Raw genomic sequence first — 25,000 nt, forward strand, 5'->3', positions numbered from 1 at the left:
CATTAGTAACCTGAACAATGAAGTGAAGAAAATAATTAGAAAATATGAATCAATTTCAAAAAAGCTGGTAAACAGTGAAAAAGCATTCTATTCAATGAATGTTTGTATCTTTGAAAAATTGTGCCCTAAAAGTATATATATATATATATATATATATATATATATATATATATATATATATATATATATATATAGTATATCATAGCATATTGAACGTTGACTGTAATACAGTACAACTCAACTTTAGCATTGGCTGAATCCTCCGGGGCCGTAACGTGAGGTTATATTATTATTATTATTATTATTATTATTATTATTATTATTATTATTATTATTATTATGAAGACTATGAAAATAAACAAAAACTATTGTTGTGTTTAAACGCTTTAGTCCCCAAGTACTTTATAATTCAAAATCATTCCGCCACACCCTGGCCAGTACACAAGTGTGACATTTTTTAAGCGATATAGTAGTACTGACAGCTAACACTAGGAGTTTTTTTTTTCATACTCAACCGTGGAATTCATGAAGGTGAAGAATAAAAATGATTAACAAGTATTGTAGAGTGCACATTTAAATGATGGAAATTCACTATTAAGATGGAGAAATCGTAAACTTTAAAATGAAAACTTACAATGGAGGGGAAAAGTCAACAAGTAAACAAATGCAATCGAGTTTTCTGGACGTTTATAAAGTTCTATGAAACTCTCAGTCGCGGCCTGGTGGTGGCCTGTGTTGCAGACGCACGATCATGGCAAATTTAAACCTTAAATAAAATATAAACTACTGAGGCTAGAGGGCTGCAATTTGGTATGTTTGATGATTGGAGGGTGGATGATCAACATACTAATTTGCAGCCCTCTAGCCTCAGTAGTTTTTTAAGACCTGAGGCCAGACAGAAAAATGCGGACGGACAGACGAAATAGTCATCTCATAGTTTTCTTTGACAGAACACGAAAACCATTAAAAGAAAGGTGACATATTTTTGAATGGGTCCTTGAATAACCTCTTGGTTAATGGAAGCGAGTGAGGAAACGTCTCCTTTGATGTACAGTTATAAAGTTTGGATATTGAAAAAAAAAAATTAAATAACAGGATCCAAAATGCAAAACAGTTAGTTCAGATGTTGAGGGCAAAATAGGCTACTTTTTGATATGGTTATAAATAAAGACCAAGGCAAGAGTTACAGTTCAACAAAAAATAAAATAAATAAATAAAAAAAAATTAAAATAGAAATTAATACACAGGACATCCCAGATGATTGACCACAGAAGAAGAACAAGAAAGGAACAGGAATTGAAGGAAACGGGGATAGAAAAGAGAGTATGAGGAATTGAGAAAAGAATATCCTCTCCTCCCTCCTTCGTTTCCTTCCAGGAGAGTCCAGGTAATGAGGTCAGGTTGTGACTCCAATAAATTTTTTTTTCACATATTGGAATAGAGAGACACAATTCGATTGCATTCCTCTCTGGGAACAAATTTCCTGCCTGAGGGTTTTTTCCTCTCTCTCTCTCTCTCTCTCTCTCTCTCTCTCGCTCTCTCTCTCTCACACACACACACACACACACGCTGCGCATTTTTACACACACACACCACACGCACACACATTTTTTACTATTTTAAATAAGCTCTGCAAATGAATCACTCCGGGGAAAATTCTTTCTTTGTGACGTGAATGACTGTAATAAAATAAACAATTAATAAATAAAAAATGCATCGTCTATACGAAGAATATTCTTTGTCTAAGTTATTCATGCTTTCATCTTATTGAAAAAATTCACTAGCGAACAGAAAACGTAGTCATATCGCACCCAATCGAGGGAGTTGGATTTATTTTCATGAATTTACGTAAAATGTTTACGAATTTAATGGCAGGTAAATGGTGGTAGTATGGAAAGTTTGGAGGTATCATAGTATATGCAAGGTGTAAGGAAACTTCACAATAAGACTGCATATCAGAGGCTTTTTTGTGCTGACGATTATGTCACAGGATCTAATGATACCGTTTGGATAATAATACAATAATAATGAATATGTTTTATAACAAAAATGAGGAAAATGAGGAGAACCTATAAAATTAATTAATGCAGCTGAGGCATCAATAACTTTAATAAAACATGTTTAAAAGAGGGTTTCCTTCCAGAGTAATAATAATAATAATAATAATAATAATAAAATAATAATAATAATAATAATAATAATAATAACAATAATAATTATCATCATTATATTAGGTCAATTTTGAAAAGTGTCCAACAACCATAAATAACTTTAAACGCTACAGAAAGAGCGCGACAGAAACTAATATACGCTTAACTCTCGATATAAACCTTCATTAAAAAAAAAAAAAAAAAATTCTTTGCCATTATCTCGACCTCAGTCGTATTCTGGATGAGTGTCAGTCTTGTTCAGTTCCTTTGCAAATCAGATGATGAATCTCGCCTAACCGAGTTATGGGGAAGGAGGGTTAACTCACTTGTTTAACTGACGCTTCCTTTATTCACCCGACCGGCACGCCCCCCCCCCCCACCCCCCCCAAACAGTTTTATGTTTGTTTTTGGGGGGAGGGTGGTGACATAAGATGATCTGATCATGTATTCCACAAGTAAGACCATTTTTTTTTTTTTAATATTTCTTCGTTATAAAGTAAGCTCTTTCATCAAAAAAAAAAAAAAAAAAAAATTTTCTAATACGAACGAAATCTGTTATTTAAACAAAACGTCCTGTTATTTAAGTAACGAATCTATTGAACGACTTTTGAAAGATTTGTCATAATGTTAGAGATTGCATTTTGCCAAAGAAGTGATATTTTATTCCTGTATAACTACTAAATGAGGAATTATATGAAATGACCGCCTTTTTGGCTCGGCAATAATTCAGTTGTGTACATGTGAAATTATTATGTTTATATGACAGCTTACATTGAATTCGCCCTGTAGGGAGGTAGTGCTGTCAGTGCACCTCTGCGGTGCACTGTAGGCAGAGTCTTTGCCGCCTACCGTCATTCTGGAAATTTATACTTCTGACAAGGCAATGTCATATATCAGAATTTGTAATTTAGTTATCTGATATCGTAAAGAACGGCAAGTAATTAAGTCTCCCCAGATGGACGCTACTTTATGAAGGAGAAATCTACATTTTCATAAACGATTTTACGAACCTCCCGATGCCCTGTGTCGTCCAAGACTCCTGTACAGATTTTCTCTAAAATGTGTCAAAAATTTTTACGGTAATGGAGATCTTCCTCTGCGCCATTACATCTGTAATGGCTGCTTGATTCATTGACTAAGGTGATTGTCTTGTTACCGTCTTTTACAACCAGGAATTGGAGTTATCTCTCCAAAGTGATTTTTTTTCCCTGCTGTCTGCGTTGCTACCTCCCTGTATATGGTACGCCCAGAAACTGTATTATGGGAAAAGTATTTTCTTAGCCACTAATAAATATATCAATCGTAGTGTGGTTGACTAGAACTCGTTGAACTTATGTGACGCAGATGGGAATATTAATGTATGAAAATTGCTATTATGCATAAAACTACACTCCCCATCTACCCCACCCACCCCCCCCCCCACCACCCAACCCCACCCCTAACCCCTAACCCCTACCGCTCTCTCCCTCTCTCTCTCGTTTTTTTTACTTATTTATTTTTTTCTTTTGACCAAGTACTTTTATACATAAAACCCGTACCACAACACCCCACACACCTCCTCTCTCTCTCCCTCTCCCTCTATCTCTCGTTTATTTATTTATTAAGTTTTCTTTTAACCAAATTCTTTCAATCACCTACTTTTCGTGAATGATTAAATTTTGTTAATTATGGGAGGGAAATAAAGTCTTCAATTATCTTCATCGCTGAGAGAGTTACTGAATCGTATAATCTACAAGAGGTTCTCCTTACAAAAAATTCGGTAATTAAAAAGGTATTTAGCTTGTGATCTAAATGAAAAGAACTAATTATTATTGTTATTTTTACTTGTATTATTTTTTTTTCATTTTTATTATCATTACTATTTTATCAGCTTTATTTAATTTTTTTTACTCTTTAGTACTTTTATTTAAGTGTTTTATTTTTATTTTTATTACTATTTTATGGGCTTTATTTAATTTTTTTTTACTCTAATCACTTTTATTTTTATTTATTTATTTATTTTTATTATTATTATTATTATTATTATTATTATTATTATTATTATTATTATTACTACTATTTTATCAGCTTTCTTTAATTTTCATTTTACTCTATTACTTTTATTTTAATTTTTTATTTTTATTTTTATTATTATTGCTATTTTATCAGCTTTTATTTAATTATAATTTACTCTTCATTACTTTTTATTTTAATCTTTTATTTTTATTTTTTTATTAGTTTTTCATTTCAAAGTAAGCGGGAGGAAACGAGAACATTCTTCCTGGGTTAGTAATAGATGTTTTAATTAAAAAAAGAAGTAAATTAGTGTCCCAAGCGTCTTACATTCCTCTTTTACCCGGGTCACTGAAGGCAATCATGTTATAATTATAATTCTCAGGAATTCATTACTGATTTTTTTTATGTTGGTGTTCTTAATGAATTTTTCTGCAATTACCTTTCGTTTTCCGTCAGGTAAAATACTCCAGAGCGTACAGGCACAGACGAAGTCTCATTTAAAATTAGCAAATGTCATTTCATCTGTAATAAAAATTCCCTATTACAAAGTACGAGTACGCCTTTAAAAACAATTTATTATTATTATTATTAATATTATTATTTGGAAGAAGACCCTCTTTTAAACAAATTCTGTCGAATAAAATGGCAGAATTCGGCGAATTTATCTTCTATACTATCTTTTTCTATTTTTCTTATTACTCGCTTTTCTGGCTCAGCGATACTTCGCAATAATTGTCCGATGCAGAGACACCATTACTTCACTTCTACTGCTAACCAGCCAAGAAGATGACCTACGAGAAGGTTTAAACGTCGCGATAAGCCAGCAGCTATACCAGCAGTAATACCATCTGAATACCAGAGACGACCCCGGCCTGACATTGAATTCTCTTATGGAATGATACCAACACGACGACGACCCCTGCTTGATCTGAACCAGAAGAAACGCCTTCCCATATACCAGTATTCTGCTAATACCAGTATACTGATAATACCAGTCTTTGATTAATAAAGCCTGTTCTGAATAAAATACCACTTTCAGCATTATCCCAATATGAATATTGGAAAATTATTGCGAAGTATCGCTGAGCCAAAAAGCGAGTAATAAGAAAAATAGGGCATCTGGTTTGCCTCACTGTATTTTTTACCTATATTGTGTTAGTCTTACTCTCTCTTTTAAAGGTAGGTGTTTCTGAAATTTTAGTGAAGTCCTGTACTTTCAATATGTCTGACTTTGGAGGTGCTGTTGAATTTAAACTTTTAACTTTTTACTTTTTACTTTATTGAGAGCTGTTGCCATTACATTTTTAATACAATTAAATTACAGTAATTATTAATGTTCGTAAATTTATATATATTTTTTAGCCTTGAAAATGCGACTTGGAATTCGTTGCGAAACGTCGGCATTGAAATAAACTGTTGAAAGATACGGATGCCTTTCCTACTATTTCCTTCGGGATATATCTTCTTTGAGCTCCAGCTCCGGCCCTTATGTATGTATGTATATATATATACCATATATATATATATATATATATATATATATATATATATATATATATATATATATATATATATTTCTGATGTGTCAGATATTTTTTTTTGTGAAACGAGTTTCCATGTGTTCATTTATTTATATATATATATATATATATATATATATATATATATATATATATATATATATATATATATATATATATATATATTTATATATATATATATATACTTATATTAAAAAGAACTACTTTTTTTTAACTCACAAACGATTCATGATTATGCTTTGTGCAAAATTTATAAGTTTAATGTTCGCCCTGTTTTAGAGTCGTTACAACAACACCAGTATTATTAAACCACGAATACAGACAAAGACGGGAACTACTATATATACTAGACCAGTAGAGCCGGTGGCTATGAACATTAACACGAGCCCACAAATTAACACATCGCCAGGCTTTCGTCCCCACTTAATGGCACAATGTTAAGCCCACCACCAAATAAACTATAGGTCTCTGCACTGAACCGCCAACCAGACAAGTTATGTTTTTTCTAGATATTGTTTTCCATTACCACCTAATAGGTATAATGTGTTTATGAGCTGATTTAAGTTCCTGTAATATGAACTTCGTAAATGTGTATCACGCACTTTTAATAATTTTTTCACTCTGGTAGTTTTATTCATGCTTATGTATAAGTTTCTAGCCTCTCTCTCTCTCTCCTCTCTCTCTCTCTCTCTCTCTCTCTCTCTCTCTCTCTCTCTTCTTGATCATTTGCTAGTTACTTAATGTGTATTACTTTTAATAATTTTTGACTTTGGTAGCTTTATTCATGGTTATGCATAAGATTTCGAACGCGGTCACCCCCTTCTTCTCTCTCTCTCTCTTCATCTCTCTCTCTCTCTCTCTTCTTCTTCTTCTTCTTCTTCTTCTTCTTCTTGAACCTCATTTTGCAGTTACTTTATGGGTATAACACTGAATACTTTTTCACTCTGGTAGTTTTAATTCATGGTATGTATAAGATTTCTAACGCGGCCACCCCTCTCCTCTCTCTCTCCTCTCTCTCTCTCTCTCTCTCTCTCTCTCTTCTTCTTCTTCTTCTTCTTCTTCTTCTTGAACCTTATTTTGCAGTTACTTTATGGGTATAACACTGAATACTTTTTCACTCTGTAGTTTTATTCATGGTTATGTATAGATTTCTAACTCGGCCACCCCCTCCCCTCCTCGCTCTCTCTCTCTCTCTCTCTCTCTCTCTCTCTCTCGCAATACGATGAGGTAGCAGGAAGGGAACTGGCATTTCTCATCTATGAAATCAGCAACAGTCCTAACCAAAAAGATACAAAAGCATTCATAGATATATTAGAAGGATATAATCCTTCAAACTGGAACAAATCTAATGAAAACATCTTGAAAATAATTGAAGAAGTTCCAAATAAAATCCAAGTGGTCAAGAGACTCATAAAGAAAATATACATAAACCAACATATTCCGACAAAGAAAATGAATAAGGTGAATCTTGTGAATATCCTAATTGATGCATTAGGAAAAAGAATGCCAAAAGCATGCAAACGGTGTAAGGTTTGGTATAGCATAGTCAATCCACAAAACCTAATCAGAAAATGTGCTGCATGCAACATTCCGACCCATCCACAGTGTGCTGAGGTAATACAAGATTTGAGAAAAGATACAAGAATTTTTTGTTCAACATGTCTATCATGGATAGACATGTTATTAAATCAGATTGAATGTACAAATAGTTGAGGATGAAAGAAGAGGAAGAGGAAGAAGAAGAAGAAGAAGAAGAAGACGGAAGGAAGAAGAGAAGTAAAACGAGAAGTAAACAAAAATGAAATGACAGAAAAAAATAAGGAAAACAAAGAACAAGATAAAAGTATGGATGCAGAGATACTCATTGATACTACTATGAGCAATAAAGCAGCATACCTACGAAGAAATAAATTACGATATGACAACAGAAAAGCAAATCCCGAAGAGGCTCTACCCAGATCTACACAATGACGGGAAAGAGGAAAAATAGACAAGAAAGACAAAAATCTGCAACCTTTTGAAAAGAGGAATTGCAGATTTGGAGAAAGATGTTACTACAAACATCCTAAGATATGTCAAAACTATGAAATATATGGTAAATGTGCATACTTAGATGGATATGGGGGATGATTGCAGAGATCTGCATCCAAAAATATGTAAAAACCTAAAAGAAGGAAAAAGGATGTAAGTTCGACAAAAAATGCAAATATATGCACCCTGTAGCCATGAATCATAATCAAATAAATCCAACCAACAAGTAATCCAAAATCCAAAATAAGAAAGAAACAAATAAAGAGAGAAATCAAGAATATCAGGTAAAAGAGAAAAGCAAACCACCAATGAGATATGCAGAGGTGTCAGCAAAAAATTTCAAAGCATCAGCTCCGAAATTCTACTCAAGAGCATAATAACTGTATTTATTATGCAAGAGGATATTGCAGACAAAACGGAGAAAAATTGCAGATTCAGACACAAATGAATAATTATGATGAAGGAAGATCAAATATTATGGAAAGGTTGGATTTTTTAATGTCAGAATTTCTGGAAATGAAAAAAGAACAACATACCAGACAGGAAAGAGACATGGAAAATCCTTATTACTACCATTATTAAATGAAGGAGAAAACACGCAAACCATCATAGTGATGAATGCGCAGGGTTTAGTTACGAGTAACTCAAAAATGAAAAATAGAGTACTTAGAAGAACTAACCCAAAATGAAAAGAAAATAGATATATGAATATAAAGTGAAACCTGGTATTCCCAAGAGACTGGAATGATGATCAAATAAAAGGGTTCCAAACTTATAGATCAAGATAGAAAAAATAGGAATCAAGGGGAACCGCAATATATGGGAAAGACAAAAAACAAGGAAAAATATATGAGAAATATAGTAAACTCAGAATGTGAACTAATAGCGGTAGAATTTGAATCTGAAAAATTGATGAACATAGTAATATATAGACCTCCTAATACTAAAGAGTTTGACTTAATAATTGAAAAATTGGATGATATATGTAGAAATCACAAGGACTGGACTATTCTCCTATCTGGTGACTTCAACTTTCCTTTCGTAGAATGGAAAGAACGAATAGGAGATTGTGGTTGTACTTATACATATAAAAAAGAGAGTAATAGTAGTGCAGAAGATAGAGGCAATTTGAAAAGCTATTAGATATGCTACTAGAATACAACATTCAACAAATAAATCACCTGCCAACAAGAAAGGAAAATACTTTAGACCTAGTATTTGTGAACGAGATGAATTATGTTAAAGAAATAATAGTTTATAATGCGAGTATTTCAGACCATAATGTCATAGAATTAACAGTTCATTCCAAGCAAGTGAAAATAGAGATAAGCAAAAAGGGAAATGAAAAAGGGGAAGGATATGGAAAATACAACTTCTACAGTAAAATATAAAATGGTCAGAAATTAATGAAGAATTAAACAAAGATTGGGATAGAAACATTTTCGTAAGTGACGACATAAGGGTAAATCGGAGATATTATATAAAATATTGGAGAAAATAGTTGGAAAAATATATACCGAAGAAGAAAAGTAAACATCATTCATGCATACCAAGAGACAGAAGATCTTGTTCCAGAAAATCAGAAAGTGGAAAAAAGGTCTTGCAAAAGAAAAAAAATGCATGGAAAGTTATAGAACTAAAAAGTAAGATAGAAAATGCAGAACAAAAGATTATACAATCAAAAGAAAATGAAAAACGGGACTTGGAAGAAAAAACCCTATTAAATATCAAGCAAAACCCCAAACTATTATACTCATATGCGAAGAAGATGAATAAAAGAAGAATAGAAATAGGCCCTCTGAGAATTGAAGGGAGATTAACGAATGAAAAAAAGGAAATTTGCAACATACTGGCAGAACGATATAAGAGAGAATTCACCCCTAGAATAGATAATGAAGATAATGATATAGAAGTAAAGGGAAGAAAATAGTGAATATTTAGCTGACATAGAAATTAATGAAGCTGATATTGTGCAGGCAATTAATGAAATTAAAAATGGAGCTGCTGCAGGCCGGATGGAGTCCCTGCTATTTTGTTAAAGAAAGTAGTTCATTCTATCGCAAAGCCACTTGCAATATTATTAAGACAAAGTGTAGATACAGGCAAGATTTATGATGAGCACAAATTAGCATATATCACCCCTACTTTCAAAAGTGGATCAAGACTAGAGGCAAGTAATTATAGGCCTGTGAGTCTAACATCACATATTATGAAAGTGTATGAAAGGGTAATGAAGAAAAATATTATGAAACATTTAATAAAAAAATAATTTGTTTAATATAGGACAACACGGTTTCGTACCCGGAAAAAGTACACAAACCCAACTGTTAGTCCACCGTGAGAACATATTCAAAAATATGAAAAGCGGAAATGAAAACAGATGTGGTTTATCTAGACTTTGCAAAAGCTTTTGACAAAGTAGACCATAATATATTAGCAAAGGAAATTGAAAACACAATATCGTAGATAAAGTAGGAAGATGGTTAAAAGAATTTTTACACAACAGAAAACAGATAGTTATTGCAAACGATGAGAAATCGGATGAAACCAAGCTAATATCCGGTGTGCCACAAGGTACGGTGCTAGCTGCAATATTGTTTGTTATTATGATTGAAGACATAGACAGTAATGTTAAGGATTCGGTAGTGAGTAGTTTCGCTGATGACACAAGAATAAGTAGAGAAATTACTTGTGATGAAGATAGGAACGCTCTACAAAGAGACCTTAACAAAGTATATGATTGGGCAGAGGTAAATAGGATGGTATTTAACTCTGATAAATTTGAATCAATAAATTATGGAGACAGAGAAGGAAAGCTATATGCATATAGGGGACCTAATAATGAGACCAAATCACAAATAAGGAAGCAGGTTAAAGACCTTGGTGTGATGATGAATAGGAACATGTTATGCAATGATCAAATAGCAATTCTGTTGGCAAAATGTAAAAGCAAAATGGGAATGTTGTTACGGCACTTCAAAAACAAGAAAAGCTGAACACATGATTATGCTTTATAAAACATATGTTCGTAGTCCACTTGAATATTGCAATATGATATGGTACCCACACTATCAAAAGGATATTGCACAAATAGAGAGTGTACAAAGGTCCTTTACAGCTAGAATAGAAGAAGTTAAGGACCTAGACTACTGGGAAAGACTACAATCCTTAAAATTATATAGTCTAGAAAGGAGAAGAGAACGCTACAGGATAATTCAGGCATGGAAACAGATAGAAGGAATAACAGAAAATATCATGCGAACTAAAAATATCAGAAAGAGCAAGCAGAGGTAGATTAATAGTGCCCAAAACTAGAACAAGGCAAAATAAGGAAACGCACACAGGACATTAATCCACTACGCACCAGCATCGTAATGCAGCGTCTATTCAATGCGTTGCCAGCTCATCTGAGGAATATATCAGGAGTGAGCGTAGATGTGTTTAAGAATAAGCTCGACAAATATCTAAACTGCATCCCAGACCATCCAAGATTGGAAGATGCAAAATATACCGGAAGATGTACTAGCAACTCTCTGTTAGACATTAGAGCGCCTCACACTGAGGGACTGGAAGGGGCAACCCGAACGAAACTGTAAGGTCTGTAAGGTAAGGTCTCTCTTTTAGCATTTCAGCAAATCAAATCTCATCTGTGCTGACTCGCCGGTAATGCCAATCTGCGTCTGTACAACTTATCCTACTGTCTAATTATCATGCTTGCCGTATTAATATTAGGTGTGCCGGATTTTTGTAATTACGAAATTAACATTTTGGGGAGATTTATTTTTGTAAGATTTTCGTTATAAAAAAAAAAAAAAAAAAAAAAAAAAAACGAAAGACGAATACACGTATGTAGACGAGAAACAATAAAACCAGTATAAAAAAGAAATCCGAATATCAAGATTTTTTTTTTTAATCGTTAAAAATATCAAGAATTTCTGTTTTTAAAAATTCTTAAAAATTTAAAATAGACTATTGATAAATTTCTTTAAATTGAAGAATAGACTATTTTTTCCTTTTTTTTTACCTAGATTTCCACATCAAAATCACTGAAATAAATTGTCTAGATTGGAATTATATCAGTTTTTATCAAAAGCCTACCGAGATTGGATCATAACGTACGAGAGAAACGTTACACACCCTTCAAACGTATACCTACTCTCAATTTCCCTTTCCAGCGCTGAATGACCTCATAGGTCCCAGGGCTTCGGTCAGTCGCATGCAATTCGAGTAGAGTACTTCCATACTCACGTAGCCAACGTTATGGTGGAATTGCGTATCTCTATGCAAAAGCAGGCTATCGCCATGATATGAAAGTCCTTCTCTTCCAGAGTGAAGAGAAAGGGGGGTGCGAAAATCTTGACCTGGAAAGCTCCTTTGAGTCTTTCCAGAGAATCTCTGGAGTGTTGACACAGAATGTCACCCCGGAGAATTTCCTGGAAACCGAATGGAAGCTTCTCCAACCAGGCCCTTTTGAGATAGTGCCAATCTTGACATTTTCCTAAGCTTAAATGTTGAGACATAGAATTTTTTGTACAATGGGTATCTCCATGAAGATTCAGAGAAATTTTTTATTGAAATGTACTCCATATGCGTAAAGTCTGACCTGTGAGAGAGAGAGAGAGGAGAGAGAGAGAGAGAGAGAGAGAGAGAGAGAGAGAGAGAGAGGGGACAATCGACTCTAGTTGGGCTGTGCGAATACTCGATTATTGTTTTCATAAGTTATAAATTTCTTCGACATTTGCCATTTCTGAGCTGGCTCAATGCTCTTATATTTTGTAAGACCGTCTCTAGGGTCACAGTAGAATCGTTTGTTGTTTTGTGTGTATTTGCAGTACTTACTTATATTTATTAATTGCTATGATTTAGCTTATTACTAATTGATGATTGTTACAAATTATTAATGTATTTACAATACTTCTTATGTTTATCAATTGTTGAAAATATATCCATTGCTAATTAATGATTATTACACGTACTTTTAATTTTCGTTGGTGAAACAACACGCTATTTAACCGTAGATTTTATCACGCGCCCTGAGTAAGATGGAGATCGGATCACACCTTGTTTTCACAATTCATTTATATCAAATGACGCTCTCATTTAACACGTGCTAGACGACTACTCGAAGTTCATAAGGGCTTGTAACTAGACGAAAACTAATTTTGTTCATCATCTGATATCTATCATTAAAACGGTTTTATTTACGTTTTATGTGATCAGAAAATTATTCCCTTTTCATCGTCTCAGTTCCGTTTTTCCCATTTTGATTATTTCCTTTTATTCCCAGTTGCTGAACCAGTAAAACTAGAAAGAAAACGGTATGTAATCCAAGTACAAAGGAAGACCTTTAAACATACAGATGGTAGCCCGAGTTCGCTCCCCGCTGCCCCCAATACGGAATCAGAGGAATTTATTTCTGGTGATTTGAAATTCATAGATAGAATTGTGGTTCGGATCCTACAATAAGCTGTAGGTCCCGCTGCTAAGTAACCAGTTGGTTCCTAGCTACGTAAATAAAAATCTAATCCTTCGGGCCAGCCCTAGGAGAGCTGTTAATCAGCTCAGTGGTCTGGTTAAACTAAGAGATACTTAACTTAAAAGTTCGGTAACTTATGAGTTCACGATGTGTGTAAGACCGTGGTTAACTCCGCCGTATTTTTCGTATTTTTAGCTTTCCAAGACCACGCAGTTCATGGACGGCTGTTATTAAACTAAATACACAAGAAGTTTTCAAGATTTGTCGTGACATCAAACATTATTCGGTAGGATTTCTTTTTATCGAGGAATACGATGGTATTGTCAAATTAAGATTTTGAATGACTGTATCGCTGAAAAGGAAAACAAGCTGATGATGACATATAACCTCTTAGCTTCGTCTTTCTCGTTCATTTCACGAGCAAATACCTAATACTCTTTTTTTCCCTCTGAGTCCATTGAACCTCACCTGCCACGAGAGAGTCTCATGAATATTTGTGATATAGATGAGAGACCTCAATTGCAGGCGCCGTATGAAACTCATCTTTGGAAAAATTGCACATTTATATCATTGATATTCATCTCCGTCTCATCCAGAGAAGACCTTCGAGATTCCAGGGAAGACCTTGAATATATTGTTGGGCTCACTCGATATTCCGCGCGGAAAGAATTTCATGCAGTTTCGTATATACGAAGCGGAGTTTTTTTTTCCTGAGTTGTTTTCTTTTAAGGTAGGAGAATAAAGTACATTACTTTCATTGATACGATTATCAGAACTTAGATGTATTAGACACGTTCAGTCACGAGCTTCATGTTTTCCTTAAAGCTTACGACTGGTAGGACTTAACAGGGAATTAGTAGGACATATACATTTTTTAGTTATAGATATTATTAAAGATAATAATATGCTTACTCTGGTTGCTAGATATAAACCTTACTGAAAGATTCTAATTTTGGTAGTTATCTTTTTCTGTGAACTATACAGGTTAGAGTAGTTAATATATTTCGTGAGATCCTTGTAATATTTGAACTTCCACAGTATGGAAAGCCTCTTTATTTTTAATCTAAACCATTCCTGAAGTCAAAATCTTTGCCGAAAAGGACTTATGGACGACTTCCAAGAAGCAAAGAAATAAAAAAAATAATACAAACATAGATAACATATTGTTAAAAAAAATGTATTTTTATATATAATGCTACTGTTTAGTTTACTAACTAGGAAAGAGTTGAATTTTGCGAGATTAGCTGATGACTTGTGAATTATATATATATATATATATATATATATATATATATATATATATATATATATATATATATATATATATATATATATATATATGTATAGTATATATTATATATATATATATATATATATATATATATATATATATATTTTTTTTTTTTTTTTTTCGTTAAAAGCAATTGCTTTAGTGGCATCAATAAGTTTCTTGCAGGTATCTCATACCGACGAAGTTTTTGTTTTTCCGATTCTCGTTCGTCAATTTCTGGTGAAATATACGCAGACTTCCTTCTTCCATTTATTGAATTTTGTCACGACAGCTGTTTCGCCTTATGGCATTATCAAAGCGACTACTGACTTACAATCTGACCTTTTGGCCTATTTATCTCATCGTGTGGGAGGTATGACCTCGAGGTATGGGTACTGGTTAGTCTAGGGATTAACAGCTTAAGGGCGTTGTTTTAGTTACAAGAATATAAGGAAATATGTACTGCGACAATAAGAGTGAAAGTTTAAACAGTGGTTAAATAAATATTCAAAATACAATGCCATGTGCTAGAGTTTCCTTAAATGTATGTTTAAAATTTAAATATGTTACATGTTGGTTTTAGATAAAAATTACAAAATTACATACAGGAATGAAAATGAATATAGAAATCTAAATACGGGAGTACAAATATATGTATATATTTTATAGCATGCATAAGGTACAAGAGATAATTTCTGTTTATACATAAATGTGTATGATTTAAATTTGAGGTGTGTGTGTGTGTGTGTGTGTATGTCCAAAATGGTCTACGTTGGTTAACGGTTGCTGATTCGTGTTGGGCGGGGTCTCAGCGACCTGAGTAAGGATGTTACTTGACTTTCGCTGACGCTGGGTCTTCTCATGCCTTCCAAGGGGCGCGATGTTCTCGGTGGATTGGGGCGCGCTGTCTGGTCCCTGTTGGCTTGGGTATTCCTTCTCCTGCTGGAGGGGAGTATATGGTCCGATTCTTGTTGGACGTTCAAGGTCGGCTTCTGAATAGCGATGCTCACTGCTTCCGTTATTAAGAGGCGACCGTAGTTGTCTTCTCTGTGTACGACTGGGTGCCTTCTATGAGCTCTTGTAGAGATGGCTTCCTGTCGTGAACAGGAAGCTATCTCTACAAGAGCTCATAGAAGGCACCCAGGTTCGTACACAGAGAAGACAACTACGGTCGCCTCTTAATAACGGAAGCAGTGAGCATCGCTATTCAGAAGCCGACCTTGAACGTCCAACAAGAATCGGACCATATACTCCCCTCCAGCAGGAGAAGGAATACCCAAGCCAACAGGGACCAGACAGCGCGCCCCAATCCACCGAGAACATCGCGCCCCTTGGAAGGCATGAGAAGACCCAGCGTCAGCGAAAGTCAAGTAACATCCTTACTCAGGTCGCTGAGACCCGCCCAACACGAATCAGCAACCGTTAACCAACGTAGACCATTTTGGACATACACACACACACACACACACACTCAAATTTAAATCATACACATTTATGTATAAACAGAAATTATCTCTTGTACCTTTATGCATGCTATAAAATATATACATATATTTGTACTCCCGTATTTAGATTTCTATATTCATTTTCATTCCTGTATGTAATTTGTAATTTTTATCTAAAAACCAACATGTAACATATTAAATTTTAAAACATACATTTAAGGAAACTCTAGCACATGGCATTGTATTTTGAATATTTTTATTTAACCACTGTTTAAACTTTCACTCTTATTGTCGCAGTACATATGTCCTTATATTCTTTGTAACTAAAACAACGCCCTTAAGCTGTTAATCCCTAGACTAACCAGTACCCTATACCTCGAGGTCATACCTCCCACACGATGAGATAAATAGGCCGAAAGGTCAGATTGTAAGTCAGTAGTCGCTTGATAATGCCATAAGGCGAAACAGCTGTCGTGACAAAATTCAATAAATGGAAGAAGGAAGTCTGCGTATATTTCACCAGAAATTGACGAACGAGAAATCGGAAAAAACTTCTCGGTATGAAGATACCTGCAAGAAACTTATGATGCCACTAAAGCAATTGCTTTTAACGAAAATTGTATTAGAGAAAAACTATGCCCTAAAAGTATATATATATATATATATATATATATATATATATATATATATATATGAATATATATATATATATATATATATATATATATATATATATGTATATTTATATGTATAAAATATATATATATATATATATATATATATATATATATATATATATATGTATGTATATATATATATATATATATATATATATATATATATATATATACTATATATATATATACGTATAAATAATTTTGAAAGATATTTTCTGTCCTGCAAAATATCCTCCTTTTTGTTTTTGCTAAAGCACATCTTCCAGTTCCTTCTTACTCTTGGTCGTTTCATCTTCCAAATTTCCTAATTTTTTCCGTTGTTTCTCCATCCTGACTTACTTAACGTATTTTTTTCAGTGACTCATAATATTATGAAAGCAAATGCTCTCCTGGGGAATTACATTGCATGAAGAATAAAACTAGAGAGAGAGAGAGAGACCAGGCTTATAGGAACATATGTAGCTTACTTTTAGACCAGTTTTTTTTTATCCCCTCGTTGGAGTTGGGAAACCAGGATGTTGCTGTTTTGCATTTGTTCAACTTGCAACTTTCTCTCTCTCTCTCTCTCTCTCTCTCTCTCTCTCTCTCTCTCTCTCTCTCTCTCTCTGTGTGTCTTAGTTTTACAAGTCAAATGGTAAAGAAACCAAACTACGATTTATGTCCACAATATTGAGTAGGCTGACAATAATTCACAGTAACCTATGATATTATGTACTATTGTTTATGATACTCTCTCTCTCTCTCTCTCCTCTCTCTCTCTCTCTCTCTCTCTCTCTCTCTCGCACGACGTATTATTAGCGTGGGGCGTATCTTATCACTTGATAATTTCCTGGGATAATCCAGGGGATCCTTATGACGAAGGACTTTCCACTCTCCTCGTGCTAATTGCTTCCTTCAGCCTTTCCGTCCCGCTCAGTATCCTGTACATTTTCTTCCTGTGAGAATGTCATTAGCGAAGGACGGTAATCTCCGTTGCTGTTGTTATTCTGAGGAGGGGGGCCGGTAGGAGGGCCCTATGGAAAAGCCTAAAAACGTCTGAAAAAGGTGTTTCGCGTTGAGTTAAAGACAGAAATTTTAGGATAGGATATTTATGATTTATCAGAATGAAAATGTAAAAAATAATAACGTTATAGAATATAGCGTATATTTAATATTCGTTAGCGAAACAACGCTCTATTTGACCGTAGAGTTTACGTGAGCCCCGAGCAAGCTGGATGCAAGCTCAAGCCTAGTTTTTATTTCACATTTTTCTGCGTTAACAACCAGTCAGATGTAGAAGTCATAATTGAACATTTATGTTAAGGTTAAGACTGGTCGTAAGTCGAATGAGATAACTCGAAATTATTGTTATAATAGAAGAGCTGCTTTGTATATGGTGATATATCTAAAAGAAGACAGATGAACATCTTGTCAAATAAAACTTAAATATTGATCGCTGTCATCGGTATATATATATTGCCTGATTGATTATTCAACGGTTTTGATCAGTTTTACGTCGCAAATATGGCTGCGCATTGCTGCTTCTGTACGGTGCACTGTAGGCATTACTTAAGTTCTCTGCAGCGTGCTTTCGCCCCCTAGCTGCAACCCCTTTCGTTCATTTTACTGTACCTCCTTTCATATTCTCTTTCTTCCATCATAATATCCACCCTCTCCTAACAATTATTGTTCTATAGTGCAACTGCTTTGAGGTTTTCCTTCTGTTACACATTTCAAACCTGCCTGCTCTCAGTTTCCTTTCCATCGTTGAATGACCTCATTGGTCACCAGCGCTTGGCCTAAAGTTTAGATTCCATTGCAGATGTTCATTGGGAACAAGCCCACGTTGAACACACAGGCACATACATATACTCACACACACACACACACACACATGCAGACAAGCACTGTAACTTTTATTCTTTGCCATGACCTAACACAAGATTTGAATATTGTCCAGTGTATAATGCTCTCTCTCTCTCTCTCTCTCTCTCTCTCTCTCTCTCTACACATTTGCACAAAATCTCGCACTGATGATGGATTTTTTATGCTCACTATGCAGTCTGGTTGCTTCATTTGCAAACTTATGATCTTATGGCTCACACTTGAGGTTAGTTTTTTCGTAACGGTGTTGACTAGAAGTGACCCAACGCATTTTTTGGGAATGGTGCATAAGGCCTGTCATTTTTGGAGACGTCTAGCGTAGGCGTCGCTTTTAACGGCTTAACGACAGTACTCCACTGCCGCATTAGGACCTGACTGCTGCAGACATTAACTTGATATTCTCCGCCATTAGAAATGAATGCTGGTTTTCTTGAAGCATTGTTTTGAGGGACACAAGACTCTCTCTCTCTCTCTCTCTCTGCCTCTGCTTCACATTGCCTCCTTGGTATTTGACAAAATGCCTGCCATTGTTTTTTGAGATCGCACTGTCTCACAAACAAAGCCGCTTGTGAATATCCATTCGTCCGGATAACTTGCTGTAAGCCATACACAAACCTCCATTGGTGTTCTCACTGATATGATCTAGTAGTTAATCAGCCCTTAATCCAGAGATATTGTTTACCAAACGTTTATTTAGGCGTTTTGATGTGATTACGCACGTTGGACTGGGAGCAAAATCAAGGGTAACGTCGACTGGACCTGATCTTTTCAGCCAGTCACAGGTGGTGCATGTGTGTTCCAGAATGGTTTATTTTCCAGTTAGATATTCAAGAGCTGCTTTGGAATAGGTTTTCTAGGTAAGCATGAAATAGTTAGACATATAGATTAAAATAGCCAAAAACATTACTGTTTCATTCGTATTGATCCGCATACTCGAGAGAGAGAGAGAGAGAGAGAGAGAGAGAGAGAGAGAGAGAGAGAGAATTTGCATAGCTGTATGTCTGAGAATACTCAGGATGAAGTAAACCCAGGATTGATATGATAATTTTTCAAATTTTCCATTCTTGCGTCTGCATGCTCTCTCTCTCTCTCTCTCTCTCTCTCTCTCTCTCTCTCTCTCTTCAACATTGTGATCTTGACTGCCTCCATCACAATTACCAGCCATTCATATGATGATAGCTTCAACAGAGAGATAGTGGTGATTTTGTTTTTGAAGAACCACATTTCACGATGATTTTGGATAAGTATAAAAAGAGCTACCATGTAGGTTCGCATTATACAAGGTGACATTATGTCACGTGAATATTTTTTTTTCACAGATATCGCTATTCATATGTCACTATTTAGCTGACAAAGATAACTCCTTTAAGGTACTTTAGCTTACGAAGACTTACATACAGAGATACTCCCTTTAAGGTACTTTAGCTTACAAAGACTTACTACAAAGATACCTCCTTTAAGGTACTTTAGCTTACAAATATACCTCCTTTTTAAGGTACTTTAGCTTACAAAGACTTAAATACAAAGATACCTCCTTTAAGGTACTTTAGGCTTACAAAGATACCCCCTTTAAGATACTTAAGCTTGCAAAGATACCTCCTTTAAGGTACTTTAGCTTAAAAGATACCTCCTTTTAGGTACTTTAGCTTACAAAGATACCTTCTTTGAGGAACTTTGGCTTACAAAGATACCTCCTTTAAGGAAGGATACCTCCTTTAAGTTGGCCGAGGAAGTAAATAATCTATATTCATTTTCAAACTTTCATTGCGATGAATTCTCTATATTTTTAGCATATACAAATGCTAAGGAATTTATTGTAACCCTTTCTCATAGGGCATGTAGCAATGGAATATAAAAAGACGTACTATAGAATTACTGATTTTTGTTTTTGCTTTATAAAAATGGCCACTTAGTCTTACATGGGTATGGCTATGTGTATTTAATTATGAAGTATGAATAAACACAATATGTACAGAATTTTACGTATTCTGCTGTTGTTCAATTAATAAGTAATATTTTGTTTATTGTTTCTGATTCGAATACTTTCAGTTTATTAGCAAAGCCTATAAATTGAGCGGTTAGGAGAGCATTGTTTTATATATATATATATAATATATATATATATATATATATATATATATATATAATATATATAGATATATATATTATGAGCATTGTTTTATTTTATATATATAGTATATATATCATATATATATATATATATATATATATATTTGTGTGTGTGTCTGTGTGTGTGTATGTATGTATATATGTGTGTACATATATTAACAATGGGAACAATGGTTAATCATATAAACGAAATTGACCAGCTTACAAAATTTTGGAAAAAAGAGCCAATGAATTGAAAAGTTTATATTATTAACCAACAGGGTAACCTCCCTGCGGTTCATGTTGCATTACCAAATCCTGAGGCCTTATTGAGTGGTTCAGTTGCATGGGTTCACGAGAGAGGGAGTTACTGATTACTCTTTAAGCGCAGTTGTTAAACTGCCTACCGATTCGTCTTCCTAATGGCATTAGTTTTCGAAGCCATTTGCAATGCTAATATAGCAGTTACCAGGGGCTCATTATGGGTGCGTTTTTCAATGCGTTTTTGTTTCTCTTAGTAGATCTTTTTTTTTTTGTGATGATCGTTGAGTAGGGATATGGCAGATGACAGACTTTAAAACCATTTTTGGATTTCACGGAAAGCTTTACAGCTAATTTAGCAGTTAAAGTTGATGGTTTTTGAAGTTACATACTTCAAGCACACACACATGCATACCCACTCACAGATACATACATACAGACAATATATCTGTATAGTTTAAATGAAATCCTGTTAGTATTTAAATTAATGCACAGAACTGTTGTGTAAGTTATTTTATATATATATATATATATATATATATATATATATATATATATATATATATATATATATGTATGTGTATGAAGTGTGTTTATGTGTGAGAGTGCATATATGCATCTATAAAAAATATACGACCATATACTTGTTGTAACTGATACCAAATACCCGACTTGTATGTGCCACGATTTACTTTACCGTTGACAATGTTGATGCAGAATATATTTACAGCAAAAAAAAAAAATCGTCTTAGATCTGTTCCCTGTCTTATACCTGTCCCTCGAAATAATATACCTCCGGGAATGAGCGAGAGATGGCAGTTCGAATATACCTGAATAATAAAATAAAAACGGCTCATGGCAAATTCTTTTGGAAATCAGGAACTAAATCTGGAACTTGGAACAAGACGTCCAAAACGAGAGAAGTTTCGAAAAGCCCCCCTAAAGCTGTTTAGGAGACCGGAGGCTTCGAATTCCTTGTGACCGTCTTTCGACAGGGAAGCTTACCTAGCTTTGCTCTCTCTCTCTCTCTCTCTCTCTCTCTCTCTCTGTATGTATGTGTGGAAAGTTAAACACAGAAAGTAAAGCATGTGAGAAGCTATATAAATTAATCTTATCTTCTTTATGATTGATATTACTTATGCTTCTCACCTTATTATTATTATTATTATTATTATTATTATTATTATTATTATTATTATTATTAGCGTGTCGTTCTAATCCACCCCCGAACGATATCAACTTTATTTGTTCATTTATAAATTGATGAGGGGGAATTATTGTCTCCCATAAACAATATAAACATAAAAAATAATGTCAAACATAATGATTATGAGAGACGCTATAAGTGCTCATTGTACTATGTGCTATATCTCTAAAGTACATCGATTCGTTGCGAATGCTTATGGTGTTTTCCAGGTTGATCCAGGCAATTCGGTTAATTATTTTGTCGCGTCGAATGACAACAACGCCCTAGTAATTATAATTAGGGAGTACTGTGATCGGAAACGCGCGAGTAAAAGTTTAACGAGAATGATTAACAACACGAGGCCAAACTGGGTCAGGAATTTTTGTCCGTGGCAGTCATTGGAAGGAATTCAATTCTCACCGAATTTAGCCCCAATCGACAAACACTAAAACTGAACCGGTATTTGCATCACTCGTTTGTACGTTTGTTATTCATTCACCGGTGTTGCTAAATTGTTGCCCAACTTTATATTTTATTATGAAGTTACAATCCTTCTTGGTGTTAATTTACCTTCTTAACATTTGTCTAAATGGAAATACTATTCTTTACAAGTTCTAGTGACTTCTGAGATAGCTAACGATCACAGCAGGCGTAAGTGAATGATCTTATTACTTCCTTTTGAATTCTAAGTACTATAGCAATACATTCATGTATATGGATGTTTTAATTATATTCCGCATAATAAGAAGCTAATTACGGTTCGGTTGGGATAGTTGGAAACGCCATTAAACACAAGGCGTAGGTATATAAGTATACTGTATATTAGCTTCACTTAAGGTAAAATCCTATTCATTTTGCCTTCTTCTACATCTTAAGATAGATAATGGTATGTGGCCGTCCTCACCATAAGCTTTTGATGATAAAAATTCAAATGCATGGAAGTAATTTATATAGAGTTTTGAGACAAGTTTGCGTATGTATAAACTGCATGGGTCCCTGTTCGGGATAAGAGGTAGCAACTGGCCTAAAGCGTTTTCGACCATTGGCTTATAATGATAAGAAGACAAAATACATGGAAAAATGTTAAATATATTTGTGAGACAAGTTTGTGTATGCAACTGCATAAAAGCCAGGTCGGGATAAGGGGTAGCAACTGGCCTAAAGCAATTTCGACCATCGATGCCCCAAACACTTGTATAACATATATTGCAAGATTCCCAGTTGATGAGAAATGGCAAAACTAGTAAATCAAGCGGCAGAGGCTGCTACTTGCACGATATTCATTATCATATTCCCATCCTACGAGAGACTGCCAGACTACCAACACTTCTTTAGCCTTTTCTGAAGGTTGTATATCTTATCTCCTCACAACCGTAGCCCTTCCCGTAAGTTAGTCCCTACTGGTCTTTTGACTATTATGGCTCAAGTTTTCCTCATTCGACGATTCCGTTTGGCATATTTCTCTCCTTGCTGACGCAACCGGACTTGGAATTTACGAGGTAGTAAGTAAAAAAAAAAAAACGTCTTTCGCTGGCGATGACGTAGCAGTTCCTCGTGAAGTGTATCCGGTTCTCTATAGAAATGGAAATTTATTTAGGGAGAAATATTTCAGAACTCATGGCTTGCTATATATTCTTTCTGTGTGTTACTGAAGAAAATGTCACAAGAAAACGGTGAGATGTTTTTTTTTTTTATGTCGACAGACAGTCGTAATGATAAGAAGGTAGCTTAGTTTTCGCTTACTTGGGGAGTAAGCCCATAAACTACTTTGTTGTTATTTTTGTTTGGTTGGTAGGAAATGTCTATTTAAAAGCCTAAAAAGCTCTGAAAAACGCATTTTGGGTTTAATTAAAGATACAGCAATTTTAGGATAGGATATTTATGATTTATTTATTAGAAAGAAATTGTAAAAAATAAAACATATGCATCTTAAATATTACAGAACAATTATTTCTAAATAATATAACGTCTTTATTTCAATTTTCGTTGGTGAAACAATACTCTATTTGACCGTAGATTTTAGCACGTTTTGATTTACGTTAAAAGCTGGGAATATAATGTTGACTACTTATGCGTGAGGGGAAAATCTTGCACGCGTCCAGAGTAAACTGGAGGTCGGATTACGCCTTGTTTTTTTTTTCCTCGTTTCCTTATGTGAATTTTATATCCATCGAAACTAGTCTGGATCCTCTCTCTCTCTCTCTCTCTCTCTCTCTCTCTCTCTCTCTCTCTTTCAATAAAACTATCAGTAAAACTACAACGTATAAAAAGATGTGGTTCCTGAATTCCGATATAATATTGAAGAGTATATACCATACAGACGTTTTGCTCACTGGCGAGTTTTTTTTTTCTATTTTATTCTAATATAACACATGTTCCAGTCTCAGATTGCTTCTAATTGCATAAACATATGCGTGTATTTGTGCATTCATGCATGCGCATACACATGTAAGCAGGTGATTTATGCTCGCACTTATTTCCAACGTTCTGGTTTTAAAATATTGCAGAATAAGGTTCAAACAGAGAGAGAGAGAGAGAGAGAGAGAGAGAGAGAGAGAGAGAGAGAGAGAGAGGTCGTTACGAAGTAAAACCATAAAATTCGTTTGCAAGATGTTTGACAGATGTATCTCACTGGTTAACGACTTCGTTTCACTAGCTATTAAACCTGGGTTAGATCCAGTGGGGAGGCTAGAGCAATCATACATCAGTTCAAAAGACAAGTTTATATATTTGTGTATGAAAGGGGAAGATTCAAAGAGAGAAAGAAAGGGAGAGAGAAAGGGAGAACAGTCTTTAACTTGTGAAAATGAATTCCACTTATTGAGTCGATACTCCCGAATCCTCCTAAAACTACATCTTCCCCGTGAAGGGGGTTAGTGTCGTCAGTGCACCTCATGCGGCGCACTGTAGGCATTACTTTAGGGTGCTTTGCAGCATCCCTTCGGTCCCTAGCTGCAACCCTTTTGGTTCTTTTTACTGTGCCTCCATTCATGTTC

This window comes from Macrobrachium nipponense, chromosome 10, assembly GCF_015104395.2.
Source record: "Macrobrachium nipponense isolate FS-2020 chromosome 10, ASM1510439v2, whole genome shotgun sequence".
NCBI lineage: Eukaryota > Metazoa > Arthropoda > Malacostraca > Decapoda > Palaemonidae > Macrobrachium > Macrobrachium nipponense.